Below are 26,367 nucleotides of genomic sequence, written 5' to 3' on the forward strand. Positions count from 1 at the left end.
TTTTTTTTAAATAAAGAAAATACCATTTATCACACACCTGAGTTGGTAAACTGAGATTCATGCTATGATAGGAAAAACCACCATTTGTAAGGACTTGACAGAGCACTTTATATCCATTACCTCATTTAACCTCATTTCATGTGATGGGAGTTCACGACACGTGACAGGGCAGATGTCCCCAGTGGGCATTTACTCTGTGCCAGGCCTTATGCTAAGGGCCTCGTGTCACTTAATTCTCATCCTAATCCTGTGAGATGTGCACCACCACCTCCATTCTACAAATGTGAAAACAAATTCAGTTTTTAGAGTCGAAACTGCTAGAAGCTTTATTTTATGTTACTAGATCCAGGAGGCTAATAGGGGAATCTACAATATGATTTATAAAGTGAGTTTCTTTATAGTTTAAATACACAAATTCCGTTTTATTTTCTACAACAAACGTTCTAAGATTAAAGGAATGAATAATCTTCTTAGCCAAATATTATATTCTTTGCAGTTAACATTGTTCTTGCTACTTTATCTTTCTGTACTTTCGTTTGGATATTTCCCATTGGCCCGTTTTCAAGTTTACCAACCTCTTGCCTCTGCTGTGTCCAACTCTGCCGCTCAGCCCATCGGAATTCTTTATTTCAGATGTTACATGTGTCCATTCTGGAATGTTCCTTTGGCTTTTACAGATTCCAGTTCTCTGTTGAAATTCCCCATCTGGTCACCATTTTGTCCGTTGCCCCTGCTATTTTCTTTAACATATTTAAATAGTTATCTTAAATCCTTGACATCCAGATCAGATGTGGGTCCACTTTTGTTGGCTCATTTTTCCCCTCTTGATGATCAGGTGCATTGCCCTGCTGTATCAGTTTCCTATTGCTGCTATAATAAATGACCACAAATGTAGTGGTCTAAGACAATGATGATTTATTATCTTACAGTTCCGGAGGTCAGAGGTCCAGAATCAGTCTCGTGGGACTAAAGTCGAGGTATTGGCAGAGCTGGTTGCTTCTGGAAGCTCCAAGGAAGCATCCAGTTCTTTGTCTTTTCCAGCTTCTCGGGGGACCTGCATTCCTTGACTTGTGATCCCGTCTCCCCATAACTCCAACTTGCTGCTTCTAGCTTAGTGCCTCCTTCTACTGACTACGACCCTCCTGCTTCCTTATAAGGACCCCTGTGCTTTTATCGGATCCCCCTGGATAAACCAGGATAATGTCTCCATCTTAAAATCCTTAATCACATCTGCAAAGTCTCTACATTCACAGGCTCCAGGAATTAGGACAGACATATCTTGGGGAGGCCAATGTTCAGTCTACGATAACCTGCTTTTTTGATGACTTAGAATGTTCTATTATATGCCAAATATTGTGTATAAAAGAATCACAGAAGTTGAAGTTAATTATATTTCCCCCGGAGGGTTTACCCATCCTCCGGAAGGCAACATAGCTTAAAGGGATGATGCCTCAACCCAATCAGAATGGAGCTGAGTTGAAGTGAGTTGCCACTTTAGTTAGGCTCTGTCCACCCCTGTTTTTAATTGCCATGAGAATGAGATCTGCCTTGTGTTTCTTGCAGGCCCTTCCCTTTAGCGGGACTCAGCCTTCTAAACACTAAGAGAATGCAGATCTTACCCTGCCTTTCCAGCCAAGGCCCCAGCCAGGCCCTCCCCTATCCCCTGCCCCAGTCTACCCCAGCACTTACCAAATATCCCATGGGCAAAAGAGCCTCATATCTAGATTCTAGCCTGTAACAATAGCCTGAGTGGCCTCAACAGTTCAGTGTAAACCAAGCCCAGTCGTTAGCCTATGACCAGACTTCACAAATGACCCAGGGAAAAAATGACCAACAATCCCAGCTCACCCAGAATGGGCTCTTCCTTCTCTGTTTTCCACTGCTCTTTGATGTCTTTAAAAATATGATTTGTCGGGGAGGGGTGCCTGGGTGGCTCAGCTGGTTGAGCATCCAACTTCGGTCAGGTCATGATCTCCCGGTTCGTGGGTTCAGGCCCCATATGGGGCTCATGGAGCCTGAGCCTGCTTTGGATTCTGCGTCTCTGTCTCCTCTGCCCCTCCCCCACCCCGCGTGCGGGCGCACGCGCGCTCTCTCTCTCTTTCTCTCTCAAAAATCAATAAATGAACTTAAACAAATATATATGATTTTTGTAGCTTATCCTTCCCCCCCAATTGCTGCAGCAGGAATGACGACGTACTGATACCTACTACATCCTACTCCGAGACAGAAGTTCCTTGTGGATAACACCGAATATTCTGGAAGAACTTTGCAGTTATCACTGGATATCTCAGAAAGCTTCCTGAATCTTCTCAGCAAACATAACACAAGGCAGGCTGTGTATACATAACCTTAACTTTACTTATTTACTTTTAAAATTTTATTTATTTTTTTAGTAATTTCTACACCCAGTGTGGGCCTCAAACTCATGACCCTAGATCATGGGTTGCATCTTGATTGACTGAGCCAGCAGGCACCCCTAACCTTAAATTCAATTAAGATCTTGCTTCATCTATTTGGTCTCTTAACTGTTAATGTTTTTTACTTTGCTCCTGAGTGATTAGGAGTGGAAATATACTTATCTTACTAGGACATACTTTGAAAATTCAATGTTGTTGATGTAATAGGATTTGTTCTTCCTAAGGTTTATAAAATACCATTGCAGCCTCTAGTTTTTGTATTTTTAGAAGTCTGTATTTAATACTATGAATGGGTAACACTCTCAGCTGTGTAAATGTCGAAAGATAGAAAAGGATATACAGAGAAGTCTTTCTACGATTCTTTCCTCCATTTACTGAATTACCGTTCCACAACAGGTATCTTTGATTGTTAGTTTCTTATCAAAAAAATTAAATGCATCTGCAAGCCGATACATAGAAACACTATTTTCCCCTCGTATTATTACATAAACAGTAGTATATTATGCCTACTAGTTTGCACCTTGCAAATTTTTTAAGTATGAAAGGAACTTAACAGCTCATGTACTTGATTGCACTGCAGGACCCAGGGCGTCGGACAATCCAATCAGAACCCAGTTTCTTTCCCTAGCTTGCCTGTACCCTCCTCTGTGGCGGTTTTTTCCCAGGCTAGCTCCCACTCCTCCTCCACCTGGTGCCCCCTTCGCAGTCCCAGCTCCAAGATGACACCCTAACAGGTTGACAACTCCACCAGAAAGGGGACACCTGCGGTGCTCCCAGTACATTCTAGCAACCTACCGGCTGGAACCACGGGCCCATCCCTGAACCAATCACGGAGGCCTAGACAGCGGGAGATGCTGATTGGCCAGGAGGAAGTCACGTGACCGCCTCTGGGGCTCCAGGCGTCAGAAGCCATTCCCACAATGGCCAGAGCCGCGTGGCCTGGGAGTCGGAAGGGGTGGCTCTCCGAAGGGATATCAAGATGCGGCGAACAGAAGGTCCTCCATGGGTGAAAACGACAGATGTTTACCGCAGAAGGTTCTCTTTTGTTGCCTTTGGGGTTTTTTGGGGGGGGGAGCTTTTTCATGCCTGGAAGCTCTTATGGTATGCCCAACACACACGTGGCTGCGGTGACACACTAGCGTCTTGGAGAGTGTCCCAGCGTGCCCCAGCGCTGCTCAAACCGTTTTCCTGGATTCTGTATTTGTGTGCCTGACATCTCCTAACCACAGGCCCGCCCGAACAGCCAAAGTTGTTTACATCTCGCGTGCGATGCTGCTTTTGCAAGCTCTGAAAGTCCTACTCAAACCCTCCCGCCTGTCCTACGTCCACACCCACAGGCCCCTCCTTTATATAACCCTCGATCCCTTGCCAATATTTCCCCTGCCCTAGATCAACCCAGGGTTTGGGGCCAGACATCTAGGGACAGCCCCTATACCCCCAATCCTGCTGGAATTATTCAGACTAGGACTTTTATCAGGTAAACATTCAAAAGCAAAACAGAGGAGGTGGGGGTGGGGGGTGCGCAGGGGAAGGTCTGGGACAGCCAGGAGACAGGGGAAAAAAAAAAAAAAATGAAAAACGTTACCCATCTAGAGATACAGCTGTCTGGCTGTTCTGAAAGATTTTTTTTAAGTTTATTTATTTATTTTGAGAGAGAGAGAGAATCCCAAGCAGGATTGAACTCACAAACTGTGAGGTCATAACCTGAGCCGAAAAACAAGGTCTGGCTCCCCTAAAAGATTTTAAGAGGAAAAAAAAGATGTGTGTTGGGAATCCTCCAAGAAAGGGACAGGTTAGGTTGTGGAAATATTGGGGCTCTTCTCTCTGTCTTTCCTCTTACCAGCTGGAGACAGAAACTAGAAACCACTCTTTTGGGCAGCTAAAAGCCTGAAACAGGAGAGAAACGGGAGGCAGAGAAAAAAGAACAAAACATCCCTAGATGCAGAGGAAGAAAATAAAAGGTAACTAAATAGATTACGTATCTATATAATATTTTAACACAAATGTATAATAGATACTTTACATATGTATACATGATATCTAACTAAAAGACATTTCCTTAATTTAACCCAATTGGAAATCCAAAGTTTATGTACAAGAAACTTACATACTAAAACAATTTGTATAACAAAAAGATAAAAACAGTGCTGATTGTCTTTTGTGTGTCTGCAGCCCAAGCTCTAAATTAACTCTAGCAGTTGCAAAATGTACCAATTGACAAAACTTTATGGTTTTAATACTGGGGCTCAAATTGTAGTTACAGCCAGAGATTCCACTAAACTTAAACATCGTGCCTGCTATAATCTTAAGAAAGTAATTAAATATAAGCTAGAGAAAAAAAAAACAACAAAACAACCTAGGAATGTCTCACTTTATAGCCTTGCCTAAATTTTCCATAGTCAGAATACCCATTGCCCTAAAAATATGCCATATTGGACACACACGCTCTAATGCAATCAACAATAAATTAAAACTAAATCCTTGGCTGGGGCACCTGGGTGGCTCAGTTGGGTAAGCGTTTGACTCTTGATTTCAGGTCAGGTCGTGATCTCGTGTTTCGTGAGATCTAACCCCGCCCGCTGACAGTGCAGAGCCTGCTTGGGTTCTCTCTCTCTCCCTCTCCGTCTGCCCCTCCCCTGCTCACTTGTGTGTGCTCTCTCTCTGGCTCTCAAAATAAATAGACATTTTTTAACAACCCAAGAAACTAAATCTTTAGCAGTTGCAGATTGGCTCGATACAGTGGACTCCAGACACCCCTTAGTTAAAATAGCTATTATGGCCCAATGTAAGTTACAATAGGGCCTTCAAGGATTAAAACCTAATTAACAAAGGGGTGATTATGCCCACTGCTTCTCCATTTGACAGCCCAATTTCGCCTGTTTCTTAAACCTGGAAAAAACAAAAGGTGCTGTATCAGTCAGCTTGGGTTGTCATAACCAAATACCACAGAATGGGTGACTTCAATAGCAGGAATTTATTTTCTCACAGTTATGAAAGCTGGGAAGTCCAAGATCAAGGTGTTGGCTGATTCAGTTTCTGGTCAGGCCTCTCTTCCCGGCCTGTAGGCCTTCTCACTGTGTCCTCACGTGGCCTTGCGTGTGTGGTGCAGAGAAACAGAAATCTCTCTCTTCCTCTTCTTGTAAAGCCACCAGTCCTGTTGGACTAGGGGCCCACCCTCATGACCTCATTTTTTTTTTTAAACATTTTTATTTATTTTTGAGACAGAGAGAGACAGAGCATGAACGGGGGAGGGGCAGAGAGAGAATCGGAAGCAGGCTCCAGGCTCTGAGCCATCAGCCCAGAGCCTGACGCGGGGCTCGAACTCACGGACCGCGAGATCGTGACCTGAGCTGAAGTTGGACGCTTAACCGACTGAGCCACCCAGGCGCCCCTCTCATGAACTCATTTAATCTTAGTTGTGTCCGTAAAGGCCTTATCTCCAAATACAGTCCCAGTGGGGGTGGGGCTTCAATGTATCAGTTTTGGAAGGAGACTAATATTCAGTCTACAGCAGGTGACTCGTGGTGGATTACTGCATCATTAATGCTCTGGCCCTCATATCCAACATCTAATATTATTAAAATTACTGAATCTAGGGGCACCTGGGTGGCTCAGTCGGTTGAGCATTTCAAGTCTTGATTTTGGCTCAAGTCATGTTGCCAGGGTCATGGAATTGAGCCCCGAGCGGGGCTCTGTGCTGAACGTGGAGCCTGCTTAAGATTCTCTCTCTCTCTCTTTTCCCCCCCACCCTCCCTCCCTCTGCCTCTTTCCCCAACTTGTGCTCACTCTCACTCGCTCTCAAAAATAAATTTACTGAATCTATCCAGTCAGTAATGGGTTTATATTTTGCTCTTATAAATGTGGCTAATACACTACATCGAGTCCCCATTTCAACAGCCTCTCATCTGTGCTCTGCCTTCACCTCTGAGGGGACACAACGTACCTTTTCCAGGCATGGGGAGCCTCAACAGATTTGCCACCGCATGCAGTCTGTGCAGATAAGATCTTCACCGTGTCCACCAGGAGCACAGGTATGCCATGATGACATCTTTCTCCAAGGAGACTCATCTGACACACTCATTGCAGACATATAGTTCCTGTACCTTTTAGTCCTTTGGGGGGCTGGTGGCAACATACTCCTCATTTACAAGTTTTACTTCCAAATTAAAATCAGCAGGCACTCCCATTAATGCCCTCAGAAACCCCTTCACTGTAGAGTCTTTGGCAACCTCTTCTTATGCCTTCTGGAGTTTCTAGACTACTTACGATGGCAATAAGTTGCTCAAAGGCTTGTGATGCAAGAAACGAGCCCTCTAAGCCTCACGCTGTACGCTACTAAAACAATGATAACTGGCTACACACTGGACTCGCCTGGGAATAGAGGCTCTCATAGACCCTGAGGCTGTGACCTTCCGTATCCAGCTGGGCCACCCATTGTGCTTTGGGTCATGGAGACTGACTCCCACAAGACACCTGCCTCATGACCTGAGATCATGACCTGAGCCGAAGTCAGGCGCTTAACCCTATGAGCCACCCAGGCACCCCTTCAACATCATGTTTTTAATACAGTTTGCAAATTTGACAAAAATATTATTAGAGGGGCACCTGGGTGGCTCAGTCGGTTGGACAGCTGACTTTGACCCAGGTCATGATCTCGCGGTTTGTGAGTTCGAGCCCTGCGTCGGGCTCTGTGCCGACAGCTCAGAGCCTGGAGCCTGCTTCGGATTCTGTGTCTCCCTCTCTCTGCCCTTCCCCTGGTAGTGCTCTGTCTCTCTCTCTCTCTCTCTCTCCCTCAAAAATAAATAAATATTAAAAAAATTTAAAAATACATTATTAGAGGCCAAATATTTCAAGTCTGGTTTTTTTTGGCTAATGCCATATAAATGGAAAACCGAGTTATGGGCTGGCCTGGAAGGACTCCTTATACTTCCCACCTGTTCCTCTTTTTCACGCTCATAGTGAAATGTTCTGAAAATGTTTCCTGTGTTGTTTCAAGCAACTTAGGCCCTACTTCCTGAAAGTCTCCGCTACTGTCACCTGAAAGTTTCCTTGGTACCAGACAGCCACAGGGCCAACTGTTCTGTGTTTTGTTTTTTACATTCTGTATTTGTCCTTTTGACATCTACTAAACACACTGCCAAATGAAGAGCCAAGGCGTGATTGGGTGGTCCTACTTTTTCAAGCACAGAAAGTCATATCAGAAACCCTGCAGCCAATCTCAAGTCCCTAACACAGCCACCTCCTTATCTGACTCTCCTGCACTATGCCAATGTTTGCCCTGGACGAAATCATTTCAGGGCCAGGTACTAGACATCTGGGAACAGTCCCCAAGCCTGGGGCCTTCACACTTCACAGGATTATTCACACTAGCCAATCCCAAGCCACTTTCCCTGCCCTGGCTTGCCTTCCCTGTACGAACCCCGATTAAGTGTCTGGCTTAGGTTTCTCCTTGCTCCTCTCTGCGTCCTGACCACACCTGTTGCTTCCCCACGTGGCCCCGTGTGGCGTGCTTCCTCCTCTCAGGAAACACAGAGTAATAAAATCTCTCTGTGTCCTCACTCAGTCACTTCTATAAATCAAAATTTTACAGGTTCAATGGAGACAGTTCAATGGAGAACTGGCCACTGCTCAGTTCTCAGACCCAGAATACCAGGCTCGTGTGCATACCTGTGTGTCCCTGTGTGTGTCAAAGTGTATAGGACATAAAATTTAACATTAAACATCTTACGTGTACAGTTGAGTGACGTCAGTTACATTCACAGTGTTGTGCAACCATCACCGGCATCCATCTCCAGACCTCTTTTATCATCCCAAACAAATTTTACCTGTTTAACAGTAACTCCTTATTATACCCTCCGCCCCAAACCCTGGTAACCACTACTTTACTTTCTGCCTCCGAATTCTGGGTACCTGATGATAGTGGAATCACACGGTAATTGTCCTTCTGTGCCTGGCTTATTTTATTTAGTGTAATTTCTTCAAGGTTCATATTGTTACATGTGTCAGAATTTTATCCCTTTTTAAGACTGAATAATATTCCATTGCCTATAGATATCATATTTGTTTATCCACTCATCTGCCAATAGATGTGGTTTTTTGGCTATTGTCAATAACACTGCCATGAGCATTGGTGTACAAATGTCATCCTCCACATAACAACCAAAAAGAGCTTTCTAAAATCTGTTCAAGTTACTTGTGTTTTGTTTTGTTTTGTTGCAGTTTTATACCTTTATTTGACAATCAGCGATTAGCTCCCATCCACATTACTGGTCTGTAGATTTTTGAAAGTGGTGACAGGTACATAGGCAACTAACGTATAGAGCTGTATCGGTGGATCTTCATCCTCGTTTTGTTTTCTAGCCTACCGCACACGGATACGGTGTGGAACATTCCTTACACCTTGTGGCCCAGACAGCTTTGTTGAGCCTGGTGTCCATGTGTACATCTGGAGTTTCCATCTCCCTCCTGGAAAATTTCTGGATCTCTTTGAGTACCCGAGGGGCACGCTTCTTGAACTCCACTCCATGGATGTGCTCGTGAATGTTGATGATGTGTTCTCTGGTCAGTACCTCGGTGATGGCAGAATGGCCCGTCTCCTTCTCACCACCCTGCTATGCAGGAGCCATTCTGCTGGGCCCAGGGTTGGAAAGGAACTATCCAAGTTACTCTTCTCCTGAAAACCTTCTATAGTAAGTTAAACAACAAGGAGATACCATTAAACACCCTGCAGAATGGCTAAAATGAAAAGGATTGCCATTTCAATGTTGATGAAGATACAGATAATGGGACACTTACACAGTGTTAGTGGTAGTATAAAATGATACACCCGCTTTGGAAACATGACTGTTTCTACCAAAGGTAAATACATGCTTACGCCTATGGCCCAGAAACCCTATTCCTAGATACTGTTTACCCCCAAGAAGAAGTAATGCATACGATCACAAAAGACTTATGTAAAAACGTCCACAGCAGTTTTATTTATGATAGCCAAAGGGAAAAAACTCAAATGTCCATCATTAGATGAGTGGATAAATAAATTGTAGCATGCTCATACAATTGCATACTGTTAATAAAAGAATGGTTTTTAAAATCAAGTATAATCATGACTCTTATAAAGACATAAAATAGGGGCGCCTGGGTGGCGCAATCGGTTAAGCGTCCGACTTCAGCCAGGTCACGATCTCGCGGTCCGTGAGTTCGAGCCCCGCGTCGGGCTCTGGGCTGATGGCTCAGAGCCTGGAGCTTGTTTCCGATTCTGTGTCTCCCTCTCTCTCTGCCCTTCCCCCGTTCATGCTCTGTCTCTCTCTGTCCCAAAAATAAAAAAAATAAATAAAAACAAAAAACAAAAAAAAAAAAAACGTTGAAAGACATAAAATAAACACATGTCAAAGGTTTTATTTGACTCATTAATTAATGAGATCCAGAAAGATAGTACAAAGGAAAATTCAAAGTACCACACATATATACTATAGAGAAATAATGAAATACTTTACAAATAGATGCAAAACTGGCAGAACTGATCAAATTGACAATAATTAAATGCGTTCCTCTGGACACAATTTGCATTTCTATAGACAAGAACCTGTCTTTAAAACAATTTAGAGATGTTCTTTATCTCGAAGACAATGAAAGGCATAGAGCCTACAAGGGATCAGATACCCCTGAGGGTGTGCTAGACAACACCTTATTTTTCACTGGACAAAAAGGATTTTGGGGGCCATTTCACAGTTTTCACAAAATTAGTAATAAAAGAGAATGAGTCTCTGGTACATACAATATAAATAAAGCTCACAGATACTATGTTGAGAAAAAAAAAAGAGAGCAGTTACAGAAGAATATACGCTGTGTAATACCAGGTTGCTGCTGGGGGGAGAGCGAGCTGGGAAGCTCCACAAGGGAATCTTACCAGGTGCTGGAAACGGTACATACCTTGATCTGGGTGGTGGAGATCCATACATATACACGTATATGTAAAATCATTGATTTCACTTAATATTATGGCACCAGGCTCTCCCCTATCCCACTTGTCGCCACATCCAACAATTGCCACTTACCTTTAGGGTGAAGTCCAAACTGAGATCTGGTCCGTTTCCTCTCGCGTATCATCTCTCCATATTGCTCACTTCCCTGCCATTTCTTCAAAGGTACCTTATTGTCGTCTTTCCAGTTTCCTGGCCTTTGCTTCCAAATCATACCTCTTACTCATCTCTCAGAATCCCACCTAAAGCTGTCACTCTGTGGATGTGTCCTTCCTAAGTACTCCCATAATATGATCACTATTTCTATCGCTTTTGTCCTCAATGTGCAAGTGTCCGCCTCCTCCACCGACGTCTACGTCTAACATCCTGTGCGCTCCATGAGAAAGTTCTCAAGAGCTTAGCACAATGACTGGCACTAGGGAAGGCAGAAATGTGAAGGACAATGAAGAAAAAAGCTAAAGGAGAATTCAGGCAGTGTGTGGCCCAGGCAATTTCAGCTGGGTTTCACCTCATTGAGTTCTGAGACGACCCTATCATTCTGGGTAGTACCCTCCTTTTGAGTCTAAGTGTACTCAGCTTTCTCTTTTGGTAGATTTTTCATACCTTGTACCTTGTCTCCATCTTGCTTCCTATTTGGCCATTTGGCTATTAAAAACCTGCTTTTGCTTTTTCCTATAGACAGTAATTTAACAATAATGTGTTTTGTTTGACTGCGGTGTTATTTTTGTAGCATTTTAAAATCGGCGGATTTCACACATAAACACGTTTTCAATTTTTCTTAGAAGAGAAGGGAAGTAAGGAAGGGAGGAAAAGTAGAGAGGGAAGCGGAAGGGTGGGAGGAAAAGAAGGAAGGGAAGGAAATTAAAAAAAAAAAAAAAAGATCTGGCATCACAGAGCCCACAGTCGCGCGTGTCAACAATCAACTGGAACAGCAGCATGGCTTCTCACTCAGGTACCTCACCTGCCCACCGAGGCATCTGAGTTTGAGATCCCTTTCCCCGTCAATGACAATTTACAGTCGCTCACGTATTGGGGCAGAGGCCAGCTCTACAAGGGGGTGGAGAGCAGAATCCCCCCAAGTCTCACAGAGACAGCGGATAAGAGCCAAAGAGGCAGGGGTGCAGAGCTTTGACCTGGCCTGTGGGAACTGCCAAGTCTCAGGCTCCTCTCAGTTCCGGGGTTTTTCACCCCAGCTCGCTTCCAGGCGCCTGTCTTCTTTAAAGCCTCCTCCGACGCTAAGAAACACAAGGACAACAAAGATCCCGACAGTGCCGGAAGCCCACGTTGAACCACGGTCACCTGACCTCGGATCTCAGACTCTGATTGGGCGTTGGGAACACGCGGCCCCAGCAGCCCACGGGGGCGGGGACAGGTACCACGGGGCAAGGGCACTGGTCGGTCTCCTCAGGAAGCAACCAATCGGAATCGGCCGGCTTCCGGCGCGAAGTGAGCTGGCGCGCGGCGCGGGGGCTGCGGCGGCGGCGCGGGGAGTTTGGACCGGGGTTCCGCCCGCTGCGAGCCTGCGGGAGAGGTGAGTGCGGCGCGCTAGAACTTGACAGGACTGCGGGCCCGGCACCGCCCAGCCCAGCCCCGCTCCCGGCGACCCGGCCCGGGGCCGGAGAGGAAGGTTCTCCGTTGCCCGTCCCAGTTGGGCGAGGCCCGCGGAGCCCTCTGTCGCGGCCCGTAGCCCGAGAGAACGCGAGAAAAAGCACGCGTGTTCCCAGACGGGGAAACAGGCCCGGGGGTGGGGCCGGGATCGCCCCCGGTGTCGGTGGAAGAGCCGGCCTGGCACCCATTGTGTTCTTGTTGGTGTACTCCGGTACCTACCACAGGGCCAGGCACACTGCAGTCTGTGGATGATGCCAGCCCAGTCCTCTGGCACTTCCCCCGTCTCCCCGGTGAAGACCGAAACTGTACTTTTTCTCGAGCTTTCCACGGTCACGAGCCGGGCTACTGTATTTTGGGCGTACTGTGTGCCACGTGCCTGGGACCCATTTGCTTACAATTGTAGCCCCACAATACCTCCGCAGAGGGAGGTGGTTAAGGACACAGACCGCATCACTTTTCCTGGCTTCGAATCCGGGCTCTTCCACCTACTAGTTCTGTGATTGTCCACTCGTCATTTAAACTAAGTGCCTCGGTTTCCTTCTGTCGTGTAGGGGGAATCATCTCTTCTGCACCCTGGAGGTTTTGTTAGGATTAAGTGGCTTAATATATGCAATAAATGCTCCAAAGGGGACTTGCTACATGGTAAGGGTTCTATTACCACCATCACCCGGAGAAGTAGGTAAAATTGTGCTCATTTTTGACAAGGAGAATCTAAAGCACAAAGAGCTCGTCCCTGTGTGGAAAGAGCTGCCTGACTCCCAGGCATCTGCCACAACCCCAGGCTTCCTCTCATAGTCCTCGCCTGCCCTCAGGTTACTCGGAACTTTGGGCACCTATTGGCCTGAGATGGAGCAGGCACCTGACAGCTCCTGGTGCCACCAATGTGGATAAGTAGCATTCCTGTGCCCCTGTCAAGGTTAAGGGACAGTAATGGCAGAGCCTGGGTTAGAGGTCAGAAATTGGGAGAGAAGGCGGAAGTATTCCATATGGGAAATGAGAATAGACCTAAATTGAGTAAACATTTTGTTAGCTAGGCTGCTGTCAGAAAGTAGCTTATAGGGGCGCCTGGGTGGCTCTGTCAGTTAAGCGTCCAAATTCGGCTCAGGTCGCGATCAAATGGTTAGTGGATTCAAGCCCCTCCTTGGGCTCTGTGCTGACAGCTCGGAGCCTGCTTCGATCCTGTGTCTCTGTCTCTCTGCCCCTCCGCTCATGCTCTGTCTCTCTGTCTCTGTCTCTCTCCCCCCAAAATAAATAAACATCAGAAAGCAGCTTATGGTCTCCTTGGAAGAAGCGAAAATTTCTGGGTCTTGAGTTCCTTTCATTGGCAGTCGTGATGATGATAGCTACCACATACGTTCTGTATCTTTGTTTTTCTTAATTCTTTTTTTTTTATGAGAGAATGATGGAGGGGCAGAGAGAGGGAGTGAGAGAGAGAGAGAGAGAGAGAGAGAGAGAATCCTAAGCAGACTCTGCACTGTCAGCGCAGAGCCCGATGTGGGGTTCAGACCCACCAACCGTGGGTTGATCATGACCTGAACCGAAATCTAGAGTCAGATGCTCAACCAACTGAGCCACCCAGGCACTTCAGCGTTCTATATCTTTTTTTTTTTTAATTTTTTTTTTAACGTTTATTTATTTTTGAGACAGAGAGAGACAGAGCATGAACAGGGGAGGGGCAGAGAGAGAGGGAGATACAGAATCTGAAACAGGCTCCAGGCTGTGAGCTGTCAGCACAGAGCCCGACGCGGGGCTTGAACTCACGGACCTGAGATCATGACCTGAGCCGAAGTCAGATGCTTAACCGACCAAGCCACCCAGGCGCCCCCAGCGTTCTATTTCTAATCCACTGACTGGGAAAGGTAGCTCTTGCCTTCATTTTACTGATAAAGAAACCCAGAGTTAAAAAACTGAGCAAAGCCCATAGTGTTGGATGTGTAGTAAAAGAACAACATTCAGATAAATCATAGGCATCCACTTTGGGGCAGTCAGTATTATCTGTGAGGAGGGAGGGAAGAGAAGGAGATGAGTGGAGTGAATGATGGATGTGTGTGATTTTAAATACATCCAAAATGTTTTATTTCTTTGAAAGAGAAATAGGACAGAATTTAACTTCTTAAATTTGGTTGGTGACTACATGGGTGTCAACTTTTTATTGTATGTTTGAAATTTAAAATGAAAAGGAATATGTATAAAAGTTAAACATAAATATATTAATACTAATTTTAACCAAGGGGTGCCTGGATGGCTCAGTCAGTTAAGCATTGACTCTTTTTTTTTTTTCAACGTTTATTTATTTTTGGGACAGAGAGAGACAGAGCATGAACGGGGGAGGGGCAGAGAGAGAGGGAGACACAGAATCGGAAACAGGCTCCAGGCTCCGAGCCATCAGCCCAGAGCCCGACGCGGGGCTCGAACTCACGGACCGCGAGATCGTGACCTGGCTGAAGTCGGACGCTTAACCGACTGCGCCACCCAGGCGCCCCAAGCATTGACTCTTAATATCGGCCCAGGTCATGATCCCATCATTCGTGGGATCGAGCCCCAAGTTAGGCTCTGTGTTGATAGTGTGAAGCCTACTTAGGATTCTGTCTCTCCCTCTCTCTGCCTCTCCCCTGCTTGCTCTCTCTCGAAATGAATAAATAAATATTTTTAAAAATACTAATTTTAACTAAATAGATATTTTAACATCAATATATATTTTTTATATTTTTATGTATTTCTTTCCTTTTTTAATGTTAATTTATTTTTCAGAGAGAGTGAGCAAGAGCTGGGGAGGGCAGAGAGAAGGGGACAGAGGATTCGAAGCAGGCTCTGTACTGACAGCGGAGAGCCCAGTGTCGGGCTTGACCTTGTGAACTGTGAGACCATGACCTGAGCTGAAGTTGGATGCTTAACTGAGCCACCCAGGCACCCCAATATATATTTCTCTTAAGGGAAAAAAGGATAGAACAAAGAGGTCCAAAGTAATTGCAAAATACTCTCGGGAGCTAAATGCTGAAAGCCCCAGTGGGTCTCCATTGCCCGTAGTGGGATCCCTGAGGTTTTTAAATTTTTTTTTTTTCAACGTTTATTTATTTATTTATTTATTTATTTATTTTTTTAAATTTTTTTTTCAACGTTTATTTATTTTTGGGACAGAGAGAGACAGAGCATGAACGGGGAAGGGGCAGAGAGAGAGGGAGACACAGGATCGGAAACAGGCTCCAGGCTCTGAGCCATCAGCCCAGAGCCCGACGCGGGGCTCGAACTCACAGACTGCGAGATCGTGACCTGGCTGAAGTCGGACGCTTAACCGACTGCGCCACCCAGGCGCCCCTATTTATTTATTTTTTTGGGACAGAGAGAGACAGAGCATGAACAGGGGAGGGGCAGAGAGAGAGGGAGACACAGAATCGGAAACAGGCTCCAGGCTCTGAGCCATCAGCCCAGAGCCCGACGTGGGGCTCGAACTCACGGACCGCGAAATCGTGACCTGGCTGAAGTCGGACGCTTAACCGACTGCGCCACCCAGGCGCCCCAACCCCGAGGCTTTTAAACAGTCTCCAGCCACCTGCTATGTGCCTCAGACTTGGTACCAATAGTGCATAGACTACCCTTCACATCTGCACCCTGTCTGGAAGGTTTCACCTGGGCTCCAATTCAATGTTCTTTGGAAAGCTTCTCTACGATTTTCTTGAGTTTTTCCTTCATCTGGGAAGCCATAGACTCACCCCTACCTCCTTTTTAAATTGAGGTATAGTTGAAGCACAATGTTACATTAGTTTCAGGTGTACATCATAGTGAGTTGACGACTATATATTAGCTCACCACAAGCATAGCTACCATCTGTCACCACACAAGGCTGTTACAGTACCATTGACTATTGCCTAGGCTGTACCTTTCAACCCCTAGACTTAGTCATTTCATTACTGGAAGCCCGTACCTCCCACTCCTCTTCATCTATGTTGCCCATTTTGCCCATGTCCCTCCCTCCTCTCTGACAGCCGTGAGTTTATTCTCCGTATTTGTGTGTCTGTTTCTGTGGGAAGTCACATTTTGTGTTTGTTTGTTTTTTTAAGTCTTATTTATTTAAGTAATCTCAACACCCAACGTGGGGCTCGCACGCACAACCCCGGGATCAAGAGTTGGGTGCACTTCCTACTGAGCCAGCCAGGTGCTCCAGGAAGTCCTAGACTTTTAAGAAGAAACCTTTTCTCGTGGGACTTACTTCACTAAGTTGTAATTATTTGTTGGCATGTCTGTTTCCTGCCAGCCTAGGAGCTCACTGAGGGGAGTAATTATGTCTTGCCCATCTCCGTACTCTAGTGCCTAGCATGATGCCTGGCATTGAGTGAAAAATACAAGTTGAAGTCAATTTGTGAAAGGTCTTGGGGTTATGACGTGGAATTTGTTCTCTAGAATCACAAGGAACTATTGAGTGTTCTTTGTTTAAAAATTCCTGTATCTTGGGGCGCCTGGGTGGCGCAGTCGGTTAAGCGTCTGACTTCAGCCAGGTCACGATCTTGCGGTCCGTGAGTTCTAGCCCCGCGTCGGGCTCTGGGCTGATGGCTCAGAGCCTGGAGCCTGTTTCCGATTCTGTGTCTCCCTCTCTCTCCGCCCCTCCCCCGTTCATGCTCTGTCTCTCTCTGTCCCAAAAATAAATAAACGTTGAAAAAAAAAATGAAAAAAAAATTCCTGTATCTTAATGAAACATATTTGCAATATCCAGGAAAATATTACAGTCATAATCGTGTCTTTAAATCATATCAGCTATTTTCCTTTTTCATGAGTTCTTTACAAATTTTAGCTATGCAGCTTTCTTAGCTGTAAGCATAATGCACTCATGATTTAGTCTTTTGTTTTCCCAATATTAAATTATTCCATGCAGCTACTCAGTCTTCATGGTTGCCATTTACCTTATAAATTATCACAGTATTCCACTCTCCTTGATTTAATAGGTATGAAATGTTGCTTCATACTATTCATTACTAGAAAAGTTGAATGTTTCTTCCTAAGTTTATTTAATGTCTATATATTCTGGTGAACTGTGTGTTTATACTCCTGGATCATTTGTTCATGGCAACTTGGATGTTCTTTGTATGGTTTTGTTTGTTTGTTTGTTTGTTTGAGTAGGCTCCAACATGGGAGCCTCATGACCCTGAGATCAAGACCTGAGCTGAGATCAAGGGTCAGACACCGACTGAGCCACCCATGCACCCTTCTTTGTATGTTTGTAACGTTAATCCTTTATTTGTTATTTTTGCTAATTTTTCTTTCTCAAATTTTTTGAGAAAGATACATAATACCCTAGAAAGTACGTAGTATATATAATTTAAAGAATAATTATTAAAAAGTTATAAAGTTTAATTACACATTAAAATTATGTAAACATAAAGATAATTATAAAGTTTCAGTTGCACATAACCATCAAACAGATCAAAAAATAGGTATTACTGGTACCCCAGAAGTGTAGCTCCCTTCATCGTAACTTCCTCCCCACACTAGAGAGAACTATTCTGATTTTGTGGTAATTTTCTTGTCTTCATGGTATATCCTGTGTATGCATCCATAAGTGATATAGTTCAGTCTTGCCTGGTTTTGAGATCTACAAATAGGGTGAGAATTTATGTATTCTACTTTGTCTTGTTTGCTTCAACATTATGTTTGTGAGATTCTTTCATATTGTAGATACAGGTTTTTTTAATTTTTAAAATTATTTTTGGTAAAAATTTATATGATCACTATAGAATATTCCTTTATGTGATTGTTGCTACAGTTTATCCATTCTGTAGTTTGTTTGTTTATTTTTATCCTTCCTGCTTTGATGGCATTTGGATTGGTTTCAGATTTTGGCTATTGATGTTGTTGTAAATGTTCTTGTGCATATGTCCTCGGGTGCGTGTTCATGAATTTGTACATATAACTCAGAAAACTACTGGGTCAAAGAATATGTGTACCTTTTACCTTCCTAAAGGCCAAATTGTTTTCAAAAGTGGTTGCACCTCCCTTCCACCAGTGTGTGAGACTTAACCATTGTCCCACATCTTTGCTAATATTTGATACTGTGTTTAAAAAAATGGTTTTTTATGTTTTTATTTTATTTTTGAGAGAGAGCACGAGTGGGGGAGAGGCAGAGAGAGAGGGAGACAGAATCTGAAACAGGCTCCAGGCTCTGAGCTGTCAGCACAGAGCCTGACGTGGGGCTCAGACTCACGAACCACGAGATCATGACCTGAGCCAAAGTCGGAAGCTCAACCAACTGAGCTGCCCAGGTGCCCCCCATTTGATACTGTGTTTTTATTTTTGCCTCTTTAGTAGGTTATGTATAGTAGTATTTTCTTGTGATTTCAATCCCCTAGACTATTGTGAAGTTGAGGACCTTAATTGTGTTTATGGACTGTTTCTGCATTTTAAAAGAGCCTGTTCAGGTTTTTTGTCTTTCTTTGCAACTGTCTTACAGGAATTGTTTATACGTTCCATACACTATTTGTCAGTTGTATATATTGCAAATGTCTTCTCTGTGGCTTTTAAACACAGATTTAATAATATGTTGGTCACCCGTTTTTAAAATATCTTTTATTGTGAAATATGTTCTATTTCATAGAGAAAAGTGCAAAGAACACCTGTGTACGAGTTAACATCGCAGGCCTGAGACTAAAGTCCTGCTTGCAAGATTGGTTCTTGGCTGGCGAGTGGGAACTGGGCTTTTGAAACCTCTCCTACGCCAACATGGTTGTTTTGCCCACCTGGAACTCTAACGCCTGCTTTCATTCTGAGAGTCCATGTTTTTGGTGGGCAGAGGGTGCTTCTGGGACCAGCCCCCGATAAAAACCCTAGACTTTGAGTCTCTGACACGTTTCCTGGGGCAGAAATGTTGCACGTAGCTGCGTCTTCATTGAGAGAATGTGCCCTTGTGAGAGGAGAGAGCACAGGAAGGTGGCACCTGGATTCCCCCAGACTCTGCCTGGTGTGTCTTTTCCCCTTGCTGATCTGGCTGTGTGTCCTTAGCTGTTGGTAGGACTATATGCTGAGTCCTGTAAGTTATTCCAGCAAATCAGCGAATGTTAGGGCGAGGTCTCTGGGGACTCCTGAAATAGCTTAATGATGTATTTATCAAAGCACATACCCCCGTACATATGTCTCGGGTAAGAAATAGAGCATAGCTAACACCTTCAGAAGCCCTGTGTGTGCCCTGTTCATCCTCTATCCCAAAGATAATCGTTATCCTGACTTTTGCGTAATCGGTACCTTGCTTTTCTCTGTACTCAGCTGTTTCAAAAGTCTTGGTGCTGTTCTAAGGTAAATGACACATAAAAGATTCTTAAATAATTCAATTTTATTTTTTTCTTTTTTGTTAGTGCTTTTTGTATCTTATTTGAGAAATCCCTTAAAATGACAAGTTCTATTCACTTGAAAGTGACTTACGTGTCTGGAGTGAAGTAGGGTGTAAATTTCCTTTCTTCCCCATGTAGATATCCAGGGTACCAGCACCAACTACCGAAAAGACTCATTTGCTAGTGTTCTGTGGTGATAAATGTCATAAATTGTTATAAATTGTGCACGGGCTTGTTTCTGGGTGCTTTATTCTCTTCCACTGGTCTTCCTGTCCTTACACCATCACCCCTATGTTTTTAAAGACTTTTTTTTGTTTGTGTTGTTAAATCTTTATATGTCTGGCAGGGCAAGCCTTGACCACAGACAGTTCTGTTTCTTTGTGAGTGCAAGTTAATTTTTAAAGAAATTTGTCCATTTCATCTAAATTTAATTTTATTGGCAGATTATTCAGAATCTGTTATGACATTTTTAAAGTTTATTATTTATTTTGAGAAAGAGAGAGGAAGCACGAGGTGCGGGGCAGAGAGAGGGGGAGAGAGAGAATCCCAAGCAGGCTCTGCACTGTCCGTGTGGAACCCAGTTCTGGGTCAGACTCACAAATGGTGGGATCATGACCTGAACCAAAACCAAGAGCCGGCCGCTTAACCTACTGAGCCACCCAGACGCCCCTGAAAACGATGTTTCAATGTCTGTGGGCAATGTAGTTAATTTTAAGTCTCTTCTTTCACTCCTGATACTGATTTGTGTCTTTTCTCTTGTTCTTGCTAAGTGTTTTCACAGAAACACTTCTTTCTCTTTTCTCATCAGGCTTAGTTTGTTTTTATCTTCTAACTTCATTGAATAGATGCTTTCTGCTCATATTTAGCCTTCTTTTCTAACAATGAAGGCTGTACATTTCCCTGTCACTACCTCTTACGTTGCATATCACATTTTTATATGTGGACTTTCATTATTATTCAGTTCCAAATATATTCCAGTACCCATTGTGATCTCTTACTTGATCCATGGTTTATTTGCAAGTATATTTACTTCCAAACATGAGATTTCTTTTTTTTTTTTTAATTTTTTAAATTTTTATTTTTTTTTAAATATTTTTCACATTTATTCATTTTTGAAAGACAGAGACAGAGCACAAGCAGGGGAGGGGCAGAGAGAGGCAGACACAGAATCCAAAGTAGGCTCCAGGCTCGAAGCTGTCAGCACAGAGCCCGATGTAGGGCTTGAACTCACAGCCGTGAGATCATGACCTGAGCCAAAGTCAGATGCTTAACTGACTGCACCACCCAGGTGCCCCTTACATTTTTTATTTTTAAAAAAATCTATGGAAAAGCAAGATCAGTACAGTAATGAAATATTTGCTTAAGTGTACATTTACATTCATAAAAATAGTTCGTATGTTAGGTCGCAAGAAAAAGGTTAGTAATTTCCATAAAGTAGAAATGTTACAAACAATCCTTACCGCTATGCAACAAAATTAGAAATTTAAAAAGAAATTTTAAAACCCATATGGAACATTAAAACCCTTTAATTGAAGAACTATTAGATGTTGGGGCACTTGGGTGATTCAGTCAGTAAACTGTCTGACTTCAGCTCAGGTCATGATCTAAATGGTTCGTGGGTTCGAGCCCCGAGTTTGGCTCTGTGCTGCCAGTGCAGAGCCCACTTCAGATCCTCTGCCCCCTTCTCCCTCTGTCCCTCACCTGCTGGCACCCTCTCTCCCTCTCTCTCTCAAAAATAAACATTAAAAATAAATAAAGAATGAATAAAGAACTATTGGCTGGAAAGGAAATACAAATTGAAATAAAGGATTCCTGAAGACTAATGAAATGAAAACCTAACAAGTAGGATTCTGTAAGATACGTATAAAGTAGTGGTTGGGGGGAAATTTATTGGCTTAAACACATTATAAACTTAGGGAAGAAAACACCTGAAGTAAATTCCAGACTTAGAAAGTTAGAATAAAAACAACAAAGTAAAACAAGAGAAAGCACAAGAGAATAGAAATGAAGATCGAAGCAGAGGTCAATGAGATGGAGAACAGAAAAACGTTTGATTGAGAAATCACAATCTTAGATCTTAGACAGTTTAACAAACCAGGTAAACTAATGCTAATTTAAGAAAATTGGGAAAAATCACAAATACAAAATAACAAACGACAAGTGGGAAAAAAATTTTTAATGATATTAATTTGCATACTTCTGTGTTAAATGAATTTGAAAATTCAAATGAAATGGATAATTATTTAGAAAAATGCAATTTACCAAAATTGATGCCAGCAAAGATTAGAAGTTAAATAACTCAATTTTCATAGCATGTGGTTATGAAAAAACTGTCTCACTGGAAGCAGAAAAACACACTAGATGTAAATGGTTTCACAGAGAAATTCTGTTGAAAATTTTAAGAGTCCAGATAATCCCAGTGCTAAATACATTGTTTCAGATAGGAAATGAAGGAAAACTTCCAAATTCTTTTTTTTATTACTTACTTTGTGTTATTACAATCGTCAGTTTAGTCGTCTTTAGTTGTTGAAGGGCTAACGTGAAATAAAATTTGCCCAGAACTTTTCAGTCTTCTAAGATGTCTTTGGGTTTTGTTTTTTTAAAAACAACTTTATTGATCTACAATAAACTGCAAATACGTAAAGCATACACTTTGATCAGTTTTGCTATGCGGTACCATGACTGCAGTCAGGTTCACGAACATACTCATCTCTCCCAGAAGCTTCCTCGTGCCCCTTTGTAAGAATGAAGAACTCCTGTAGTTCCTTAAACAAACAACAACCCAATTAAAAGTGGGCAGAGGATCTGAATGGGCATTTTGTCAGAGAAGATACACAGATGGCCAAAAAGCACATGGGAAGATGCTCACCACCACTAATTTATTAGAGAAATGCATGTCGAAAACACTAGATATCATCTCACACTCATTAGGATGGTTACTGTAAAAGCAAAACAAAGACAAGAAACAGAAAATAACAAGTGTTGGTGAGGATGTGGAGAAATGAGGATACGGAGAAATTGTGCACTGTTGGTGGGGATGTAGAATGGAACAGACTCTGTGGAATGTAGTATGGCTATTCCTCAAAAAACGAAAAATAATAGAACTACTGTGTGATCTACAAATTCCACTTCTGGGTGTATACCCAAAAGAATTGAAAGCAGGGTTTCAGAGATAGTCGTACACACATGTTCACAGCATCATTATTCACAATAGCCAAAAAGTGGAAGCAACCCAGATGTCTGTGGACAGAAGAGTGGATGGGCAAAATGTGTGAGATCCATACAATGGAATATCATTGAGCTTTAAAAAAGGAAGGAATTTCTGTCACAAGCTACAGCAGGAATAATCCTTGAAGACCATATGCTGAGAAACAAACGAGTCACAAAAAGACAAACACTGTATGGTTCCACTAACGTAATCAAATGGAAACAGAAAGAATGGTGATGATCAGGGACTGGGGGAGGGGGAGGGAGAGAATTATTATTTAACAGGGATAGAGGCTCAGTTTTGCAAGATGAAAAAGTTCTGGCAGTTGGTTGCACGACAACGTGAATGCACTTTATACCACTGAACGGCACGCTTAAAGATGATTAAGATGGTAAATTTTACATTATGTGTATTTTAGCGCTTTTGAAAATAAAGAAGAGGGGCGCCTGGGTGGCTCAGTCAGTTAAGCATCCGACTTCAGCTCAGGTCATGATCTCACAGTTGGTGGGTTTAAGCCCCGTGTCCGGTCTGTGCTGACAGCTAGGAGCCTGGAGCCTGCTTTGGATTCTGTGTCCTCCTCTCTCTCTGCCCCTCCCTCCCTTCCACTCTGTCTGTCTCTCTCTCTCTCAAAAATAAACAAACATTAAAACAATTAAAAAATAAATTAAAAAATAAAAATGAAAAAGAGTGCACGAGCCAGCTTGAAGGAGCTCACTACTCCTAATCAAATACAAAACCATTTGAGCATGAAAATAATGACAGCAATAGATTACAACCCACCAAATACATGAGGAATCAATCCTTACTGATAAAAAGCGAGTAGGGGAAAAGGGAAAGTTCTTTCCAGTAGCATGCCAGCTACAAGAGTGATGGATGGGGCTATGAAAACCATCATTATACGGCCGTACTGTTTACAGTCATACTATTATTTCTTCAGTCATGAGTCATTAGTGGATACTAAAACAGTTACTTTTTTCCAATTATCTTTTTATTATTGATTTCTGGCATAACTACATTTGGTTGGAGAACATGTGACTTTAATCCACTGAAATAGTTGGGACTTGCCTTATGGCCTAGTTCGTGGTCAGCTTGTGTTAAGTGTTCTCGAAAAGAATGTACATCTTGTAGTTGCAAAGGTGGCGTTATTCAAGTCTTCTGGGCGGTTCCTGATTTTTGTAGTTGCTTGTTTTACCAGTTACTGAGAGCTAATTATAAATCTAGAATTATAGTCTGTTTCCTGTCATTCTATCAGTTTTGCTTCACGTGTCTTGCAGTTACTTTATGGGCCATACAAATTTAAAGTTGTTTCTGGTGAATTGAATTCTTTGTCATTGTAACAGTGGCCTGTTTATCTCTGGTAAGGCTTTCTGTCTTAAAATCTGTTTTGTCTGCTACTAATATAAAAACCTTAGCTGTCTTCTGGTGAGTTTTCACGTTTTCTTTAATCTTCTTAGTCACTTTTGAGAGACAGAGCATGAGTGGAGGAGGGGCAGAGAGAGAGAGGGAGACACAGAATCCAAAGCAGGCTCCAGGCTCTGAGCTGTCAGCACAGAGCCTGAAGTGGGGCTCGAATCCACAAACTGTGAGATCATGACCTGATCCGAAGTTGGACCCTCAATCGATTGAGCCACCCAGATGCTCCTCATCTTTTTACTTTTAACCTCTCTAAACAACCCAGTGTTTTGGACATGTTTCTAACAAACAGCAAATACAGTAGTTAGATCTCATTTTTTAAGTTCAGATTGATAAACTTTTTAGCCAAAGTAATTGTTCAGTTTATATTTATTGTAATCAACAGATATTTTGACTTAAGTCTGCTACTACCTTCTTTTGTACTTTGTATTATTTTTTTCCCTTTCTTTCCTTTTTAATAGCTTCCTTTTAAGTGAGTTTTTTTTTAAATCATTTCATTTTTCCCTTCTAGATTTTAAGGTGCATGCTCTGTTTTTATACTTCAGTGGTTACCTAGAAAGCACAGCGTGCGTATCTGTCCTCTCAAGTCGGCAATTAATCAGCACCTCCCACCCCTCATAACACAGAGGCCTTGGAGCATATTAAATCTCTTTACCTCACTTATGTGTCATTACCTTCGGGTATTGTAACTGTTTGGTTTTTTAGCCCTGTTGCTTTGTGCAGTCAAAGTTTGTTTAGATTTAGCCACATATTTCACCACCTCCTTGATTCTTTCAGTCCAGCCATCATCTGAGAACTTACATCTAGGCTCACTTTTCAACTACCTTAAATATTAAATACATCCTTCAGAATCTCATTTAATGAGACTCACTGGCGGCAGACTTGGTTTTGATTATTTGAAAATGTTTTTATTTCATCTTGATTTTTTTTAATAACAAGTTTGACTTGTAATTCACATAGTCCGAAATTCACCCATTTAAAGAGTACAACTCAGTGGCTCTTATTAGATTCCTAGATTTGTGCAGCCATTGTCACAGTTGATTTTAGAACATTGCCATCAGCCCAAAGAGGACCTCCACACCCCTTGCTGTCACCCCCAAATCTGCTCACCGCCACCCTCTCCCTCCTCCCCCCAGGTAGTTACCAATCCACTTTCTTTATACAGATTTGCTTATTTCGGACATTTCATATACATGGAATCGTACCATGTGTGGTTCTTTGTGTCTGGCTTCTTTCACTCGGCTAGTATTTCAAGGTTCGTCATTATTGTAGCATTTATCAGTATTGAATATGTATTTTCAGTTCTTTTGAGTGTATGTCGAGGAGTGAAATGGGTGGTTACTCTGTGTTTAATCTTTTAAAGTACTGCCAGACTTTTCCAACACAGCTGCACCGTTTTATATTCTCAACAACAGCGTATGAAGATTCCAGTTTCTCTGCATCCTCACCAACACTTACTATCTGGTGCTTTTGTTACAGGCAGTTTTAAAAGTAACAGCTTTATTGAGATGTAATTCATATATCACAAGATTCATCCTTTTAAAGTATACAATTCAGTCTCAATTTTTGAAGGACGTTTTTGCTGGGAAAAGAGTTCTAGGTTATTTTCTATCAGCACGTTGAAAATAACATTCTGCCGTCTTCTGATTTTCATTTTTGAAGAGAAATCAATTTTCTATCCAAATGTTGCACAATGATGTATTTCGGTGTGGATTTCTTTTTATCTATCCTGCTCAGAATTTGTTTGCTTTCTTGAATCTGAAGATTCGTCTTTCATTATGGAAACACCCCAGCTGTTATCTTTTCAGGTATTAATTCTGACCCGGTTTCTCCTCTCTTCCTGGAACTAGATTTCTGTCTAGATTTCTGTAATACTTTCTTACCGTACCCTCCATGTCTTCTTACTTCTCGTATTTTCCACCTCTTTTTTCTTTAAGTTTGTTTGTTTGTTTATTTTTGAGAGAGAAAGTGAGTGATGGAGGGGCAGAGAGAGGAGAGAGAGAATCCCAAGCAGGCCTTGCCCTGTCGGCACAGAGTCCGACAAAGTGTGAGGTCATCACCTGAGCCGAAATCAAGAGTCGGATGCTCAACCGACTGAGCCACCCAGGCCCGCATCCACCTGTTTTCTTTCTCTCTCTGTGTGTATGCATTTGTTAAGTCGACAACTTACTATGAGGGATCTTAGATTTTGCCCTACTTTTAAACTAGCAAGCTAGCCTGCTACAGTTTTTTTTATACACACATACGTTCGCATTTATGTATGTACTGACAGAACACAAGACCGGAGACACAGATGGTTTGTTACAGCAACAACAGCCCGCGATATCTCGCATCAGTTCCCCGTGTCCTAAATCCCACAAGGTGAGGTGATAGGGGCTAGATGATACTGGTACATACAGTCCAGCGCATCCCAGCAAAAGGAACACCAA

General features: G+C 42.9%; 1 protein-coding gene and 1 pseudogene across 2 annotated transcripts in view; one reads left to right on the top strand and one right to left on the bottom strand.

The window, feature by feature from the left end:
- Positions 1 to 8,359: 8,359 nt before the first annotated feature.
- On the bottom strand, positions 8,360 to 11,687 carry LOC122467528 (annotated as a pseudogene).
- Positions 11,688 to 11,788: 101 nt separating this feature from the next.
- The window catches only part of BLM (BLM RecQ like helicase), a 90,524-nt gene continuing 75,945 nt past the window's right edge, over positions 11,789 to 26,367 (top strand). The window contains exon 1 of one of the 2 annotated variants that reach the window (XM_043553897.1): positions 11,789 to 11,927. The gene's annotated coding sequence lies outside the window, so the exon portion shown is untranslated. The remainder of the gene's footprint in view (positions 11,928 to 26,367) is intronic. The other variant, XM_043553898.1, reaches the window with a different exon arrangement.

This window comes from Prionailurus bengalensis, chromosome B3 (genome assembly GCF_016509475.1).
Source record: "Prionailurus bengalensis isolate Pbe53 chromosome B3, Fcat_Pben_1.1_paternal_pri, whole genome shotgun sequence".
NCBI lineage: Eukaryota > Metazoa > Chordata > Mammalia > Carnivora > Felidae > Prionailurus > Prionailurus bengalensis.